The 7,202-nt window shown below is 39.3% G+C and overlaps 1 long non-coding RNA gene across 2 annotated transcripts in view; it reads left to right on the forward strand.

Moving 5' to 3' along the window:
- The window catches only part of LOC131509622 (uncharacterized), a 30,100-nt gene extending 25,599 nt beyond the window's left edge, over nt 1-4,501 (forward strand). Inside the window, exons 4-5 of one of the 2 annotated variants that reach the window (XR_009260613.1) lie at nt 904-938; nt 4,259-4,501. This is a non-coding gene — a long non-coding RNA (uncharacterized LOC131509622). The remainder of the gene's footprint in view (nt 1-903; nt 939-4,258) is intronic. The other variant, XR_009260614.1, reaches the window with a different exon arrangement.
- Nucleotides 4,502-7,202: the final 2,701 nt, after the last annotated feature.

The following is a 7,202-nucleotide window of genomic DNA, read 5'->3' on the forward strand; positions in this document are numbered from 1 at the left end:
TTCTCTCTTTCTATTCTTAATGATAACTTTGCTGGATAGAGTATTCTTGGTTGCCGGTTTTTTCTTTCAGCTTTGAATATGTCATGCCATTCCCCTCTGGCTTGCAAAGTTTCTGTTGAAATATCAGCAGATAGCTTTATGGTTTTTTCCCTTGTATGGAACTGTTTTCTTTTCTCTAGCTGCTTAAAAATTTTACTCTTTTTCACTATCTTTTGCCATTTTAATTATTATGTGTGTTGGTGTGGACCTCCTTAGGTTGATTTTGTTGGACACTCTCTGTGCCTCTTGGATCTAGAAATCTGTTTTCTTGCCCAAATTAAGGAAGTTTGCCCCCATTATTTCTTCAAATAATTTTTCTCTCTCCCTTTACTCCTCCTTCTCTTTCTGGGATTCCTATGATGTGAATGTTATTATGCTGGATGATGTTGCTGAGTTTCCTTAACCTATCCTCAATTATTTTTATTCTTTTTTTGTTTTTGCTGTTCTTTTTTTGTGGGGAGGAGGTCTTGGTTGTTTCCCATTACTCAGTCTTCCAGTTTTCTGATCCATTCTTTTGCCTTCTCTAGTCTATTAATGATTCCTTCTAGTATATTTTTTTAAGGTTTTTTTTATCATTTTATTTTTATTTTTGAGAGAAAGAGACAGAGCAGGGGGCGGGGGGAGAGGGACTGAGAAAGAGGGAGACACAGAATTGGAAGCAGGCTCCAGGCTCTGAGCTGTCAGCACAGAGCCCAATGTGGGGCTCAAACTCACGAACCGTGAGATCATGACCTGAGCTGAGGTCGGATACTTAACCGACTGAACCACCCAGGCACCACCCTTCTAGTGTATTTTTAATTTCAGATGTTGAGTTCTTCATCTCTGATTGGTTCTTTTAAAATATTTTCTATATCTCTTTTCAAGGTCTCACTGGGATTCTCCATTTTTTCTCAAGTTCAGTAAGTATGGATCTATACTATAAGGCACAGATAGATTTATGATCTATAAGGCATATTGCTTTTCTCCATTTCATTTAGCCCATTTGCTGGGGCCTTGTCCTTTTCTTTCATTTGAGACTTACTCCTCTGTCTCCTTATTTTGTATAACTCTTTGTGTTTGTTGTTATGTGTTCAGAAAGTCACTTATGTTTCCTAATCTTGAAAGTAGCGACCTTATGAAGAGGCTTGTTCCCTGTAGCACAGTGTCCCCTGTTCTCCAGAACCAGACATTTCAGGGGTGTCTCCTATGTAGGTTACATAATGTTGTGGCAGGGCCTCATTTGTTTTTAGTTCAGTCAGCTACAATGACCCATTTTGCCTCTTGTAGGAAAGTTTTGCTTCCTATGCTGTGAAGGGGCCAGTCTGGAGCCATCATGGGCTTGTAGTTGAGCATTTTCAGCAGTCAGACCAGATTCCTGTCCTCAGTCCCTTTGCTGAGGTCACTCTCCCTGTGTGGTCCCCTGAGAAGCTTTAGTTGGTGGTTAAAGTCTGCACACAAACCAGATAATTGCCTCCAATCCATCTGCCCAGACTGCAGTGACCCAGAACTTCAGAGTTCCCTCCCTGTGCTACCCCTGAGAGGTTTTTGTTGATGGGCAAGGCTGACAGTCAGATCAGATACCTGCCCCTACAGTCTGCTGCTGCGGACATACTGATCAGTAGGGCACTCTCTGTACTGCCAGCTGTAGGGTTTTCCTGAAGGGATGCAATCAAATTAGTGTGTGTAGTTATCTTTCTCTCCCCAGAGAAGAAGTCGCTTTGGAGTGGTGCTGGTCCCTACTATTACTACTTGTGGGATGAGAAGGGAAGGAGCTGCTCTGGAGGTACTCCAGAGCTGGGTGAGGCTGGTTGGGTAGGGTGGGTCCACAGGACAAAGCAGTACTGGGCCATATGTGTTAACAAGACAGGTGGAGAGTATTTGCACTGGTCCCCACAGGTGTCCTGTTGTCTAGGATGGGGACAGGAGGAGGGAAATGGTGCCCACTAGATATTTTATTCTTGAAGTCTCCTAAAGATCCTTGTATCTCCAACCCCTATTCTGAGATTAATAAATATATCTCCTTCAAGTATACTCCACACACTTTTCAAACTGCTGCATGTATGCTGTATCTCAGCGGGTTGTTTGTTATGCTTTCTCTTTAAAGGGTGGGGACTCAGGTCCCCATCTTCCAGAGCCAAGCCTCCTGATTTTTAAAGTATTTGGAGATAAGCCCTGATGGTTATAAAAACACACAAAGTTAAACCCCTCTGGTTTTCAAAGCCTAATGTTATGGGGATTCATCTTCCCCGTGCAGAACACCTGTGCCTGGGATGTCTGGTGTGAGGTCTGCTTCTCCCTTTCTTTGTGCTTGTGATGTCACTCCCGTTTGTGGTTTGTCTCATTGGTAGTTTGATTCCAGATCACATCTCCACCACTCTTGCCATTTTTGATGGGACCTCCTTTCTATAATTGCCTGCTAGTCTTTGGGTCATTTTTCAGGTTGGGTGCACTGATGTGGCTATTATCTAGATGTGTCCCTAACATGAGGTGAACTTAGGATCCTCCTGCTCTGCCATTTTTCCAGTGACTTTTTTCATGCCAAAACTTCCTTCTCTCTAATCAAGTATATGATGCCCCATCATTGTCCACTAATTCTATGGTTTGCTGGAATTCACTCAACTCAACATGCTGCTTAACAATGTTATTTATCCTAAGATATAGAAAATCATTGCAGAAGATACTTGGATTAATTTTCTCCACCTCTGTTGGATCTTCCTTCTATTTGAAATAATTGCAAAGCTAAAATTACATTTTTCAAACTCTTCTGGATAAGAATTGAATTATGCCAATGTGATACAGTAGCATGAGATTTGGATGGAAGGAAATTTGGTGGAGACCTCCCCCCCCCTTTTTCAGGTCTTGGCCATTGCTACTGGCAAACAAGATTGGAAATGTGAGGTTTCTGGGCAGCCACATCCCTGTTTTCCTCCTTGAGCTTTTGAGAAGACTAAAGGTGGTCACTGAACCGGCACTTTTTCTTTATTCCCCAAACTTTTATGGTTGTAAAATACATATAACAAAGTTTACTATCTTAACTATTCTTAAGTGTACAGTTCAGAGGTATTAAGTACGTTGATATCGATGTGCAACCATCAATCACCACCACCCATCACCAGAACTCTTTATCTTACAAAACTGAAACTCATTAAACAATAAATTCTCCCTTTCTCAATCCCCCCTCCCTATCTGCTGGAAACTACAATTCTGCTTTCTGTCTCTATACTTTTGACTATTCTAGGCATTTTCTGGTGGTCCCTATTCTACCATCTTCCTAGAATCCTGTCAAAATGCCCTATGTTTGAGAACATTATTTTTATTATTCTTCAGTTGAGAAGAACACATTATGTTATGGGGAAGTTCTGTTACCTCTAGATGAAAAAGGGAGGTGGTGTGTGTGGTGGTTTCTAAAGAATGCACAAGAGGGTGGCAATTTAGAACGAGTTGTCTTGTATTTACAGTTCCCACAGATACCCAGAGCCTTCTTCAATTTTGAATCAAAAAAAGGAAGGTACATGACAGCCAAGCATATAGAAAATGATTATGATTTGAAGAATTTGTTCTCTCCCCTGAGCAAGTGACCTTGACTTCCTTTCTAATATGGTAGTGGTGCCAACAGTCCTGATTAGTCCACTTGGGTTTGGTATCCTCTTATGCTTTTGAGATAGAACCCATATGGAGTTTATGGCAATAGTTCACAGTTGGCTGGAATGTTTGAAGAGACTTTTAAATGGAGGAAACATTTATAGAGATTAAGCAGGATTAAGGGACACATACTGTGTGCTGACGTACCCAGAGACTAATACTAATGGGAAACTATCAGGCCAACATCCAAAGTGGCAATGGGGAATGGTGTTATGAGAGCCTGCATGAAAACTAGAGTTTTGGAAGAAAATCTATTCATAGAATGATGCATTCCCTGCCAGGAACATGCCAAAGCAAGGAGAAAGAAAATGTGTCTTTGGCCTCTCTCTCTCCTCCCTTTCTGAACTTTAGTCAGCGCCTCTCATTGGCCAAACCATTCAGAAAGCCAGAGGGTAAGCACAAAGCAGAATAGAAGAAGGTGTAGAATTAAGGGGTTAGGGCCAGAGAAGAACAGAATATAACCAGCACTGATGTTGTCTCTTCTACAAGAATAGCACAAGGGATCCAGATCACTGAAGAAAGAAAAGCCCATCATTTTGTAGATCACACTAGTCACTGTCAATTTGCCCTTTGTTCAAGGTCTTTTGGTTCCTTGCAGGTGGGGCTTTCCTCTGCTTCATTCTGTGCTATGGGGTTCTTGTATAGGTTCTTGACCACCTCAACAGTGACTCCCATACCATTCTCCCCAGGTTCACCCTATGACTGCTCCTTTCTGAGCTCCTGCTGACTTTCCAGGAAGACTAGTCCTGCTATTTGAGGGTCTACAAATTAAATGAAACTATCTATCCTTCTCAGTTAGTCTGGGAATAAACTTTCAATAAAATTGATCATGGAAAATTTATTTACTACACTTTTAAAGCAATTGATTTCTCGTGACAAAAATCTAGAAATTCAGAGTTTATTTTTTTGTTGTTAATTCTACCAAGTCAAGAGTTCTAGATTTTAACATGATTCTTCTGTCAGGTTTATAAAATATCTAACAAACATTTTTCTGTGTGCAGTATATTGTTGCCAGTATTTTGTATTGATTGTTTCTACTGGTGATATTAATTATAATTTGGATGAGACTTTGCATTTATTTATTTAATAATCTGTAAGAAAGTGTGTACAATTTTGCCCAAGAATTTCAGAACTGCAGGGGCACCTGGGTGGCTCAGTTGGTCGAGTGTCCAACCTTGGCTCAGGTCATGATCTCAAGGTTTGTGACTTTGAGCCCCACATCAGACTTGCTGCTCTCAGTGTGGAGCCCATTTCAGATCCTCTGTCCCCCTTCTCTGCCGCTCCCCGACTTGTGAGCGGGCACTTGAGCTGTCTCTCTCTCTCTCAAAAATAAACATTAAAAAAAAGAATTTCAGTACTGCAATACTTTTGATGATTAGTCTAATATTTTACTAATTCAGTTTTTACATGTTCTCATCCCTCCCCTTTTCTGGTAATATTCTAATTATCCATCCAAAAACATGTCAGGGGCCTAAATGCTTAACTGTTTCATCAAATATATCTTTTGTTCCATCAACAAATGTTTAGCAATTATGTGAAAGCTTTCACCATCATTTATCTGCTGTTATCTTTTTTTTTAATGTTTACTTTTGAGAGAGAGAGAGAGAGAGAGAGCGCGTGCGCAAATGGGGGAGGGGCAGAGAAAGAGGGAGACACAGAATGTGAAGCAGGCTCCAGGCTCTGAGCTGTCAGCACAGAGCCCCGTGCAGGGCTCAAACCCACAAACTGTGAGATCATGACCCTCAAACTCATGAAGTGTGAGATCATGACCTGAGCCGAAGTCCAATGCTTAACTGACTGAGCCATATAAATATATAAATATATAAATATATAAATATATAAATATATAAATATATTTATATACTTTTCAAATAAATATATAGCTACATATAGATATATATCCTGAATTTTACCATAAACATTTTGTCATTAGCATTTTCCCAAGCTATGCTGCAGCTTGCCAAAATGTAATCTTAGTGGTTGTGTAATGTTTCATCTAATGAAAATATCCTGACTTTTTTTAAAGTCTATTTATTTATTTTGAGAAAGAGAGAGTAGGGAGGAGCAGAGAGAGAGGGAGAGAGAGAGAATCCTAAGCAGGCTCTGCACTGTTAGCATGGATCCTGATGCAGGGTTTGACCCACCAACCATAAATTCATGACCTGAGCCAAAATCAAGAGTCAGAGGCTAACGTGACTAAGTTAACCAGGTGCCCCCAAACACCCTAACTTTTTAGTTAGTCCTTATTTTTGGACTCTAATGTATATTCAGTTTCTCTATGTTATTACTAGCACTTGGGAAATACTTTTATTTGTATCTCTTCATATATTTAATTATTTCACTACAACTATTCCTGGAAATACAATCAGTGGATCAAATGAAATTTTAAGAAATTTTAAAACTCTTGAATTATTTTCCCAAAACATTTTTTTCCAAGAAATGGTTTGGATTGTGGTTTTGCTCAAACACAGAGAAAAGAAGTAAAAGAACATTGAATCTTGTACATCATAGAATTGTAGGTAATACAATATTTGTACCCTGAAAAATGTTTACAGCTGGTACAAGGAAAGGCTCAATTGAGCCATTAAAATAAAAACCAATGTAAACATTACATCAAACAGTGCCATTCTCCATAAAATGGCTTTATTTTAGCGTCCTTCCACTCCTTTAAACTACTTTCTCAACCAAGTTTTCCTTCGTCCTCCACTGAACCCTGAACCTCGTGGTTTCTCTGCTCATTTATATATAATTAAGAGCCTCAAAGTCACTGCAAAACACAGCTTCAAGGGCATCCATTTTTAGTAAAATCATAAGCTAGATGCCCACATGAACCCATTTGCTTGAAAACCACTAAAACTCCTGTATAAATTTGTGTTTACCCTCCTTAAAAACTTTTTTGACATGATAGGAGAGGTAGGCATTGTCAGGCCAGTTTCTAGATTAAGGACAGGCATCACTGTACCCTGTTTACCTAGCAAGAGTATTTGCCAAACCTGGAGAACTTGGGGTTTGTTTTTCATCCACACACCATACAACTTCAGTCACATCATGGAAAGGAAAAAAGAAAGCCCAGAGCCTGATCCTTTCCCACAATGCTGGACTTCCAATACCTCCACTCTTAGTGTAAAGTATGTATATATATATAAAGTATATGTGTGTGTGTGGTGTGTGTGTGTGTGTGTGCGCACGCACGCATGTGTGTGTGATTTCAAACAATTGGAATAAAACAGATTTCATTATCTGACCACAATGTGGTCAAAAACAGTCAATAAATTAATAACAAAAAGATAACTCCAAAATCTCGTAGGTCTAAAATCATGATGAAAATTAGACGATAGTTTGACCTGAATGGTAATGAAAATACCACATATAAAAACTTGTGAAACGCAGCTAAAGCAATGTTTAGAGGAAAATTATACACATTTAAATAGAAGAAAATCTCAAACTTAATGAGCTTGGCACTTAAATGGGCAAGAAAACAATTGTATAGAATCATTTTAGTGTGAATTAAATGTAAAAAAATATGATTTTCATCAAAGAAA

The sequence above is a fragment of the Neofelis nebulosa genome, chromosome 4 (assembly GCF_028018385.1).
Source record: "Neofelis nebulosa isolate mNeoNeb1 chromosome 4, mNeoNeb1.pri, whole genome shotgun sequence".
Classification (NCBI taxonomy): domain Eukaryota; kingdom Metazoa; phylum Chordata; class Mammalia; order Carnivora; family Felidae; genus Neofelis; species Neofelis nebulosa.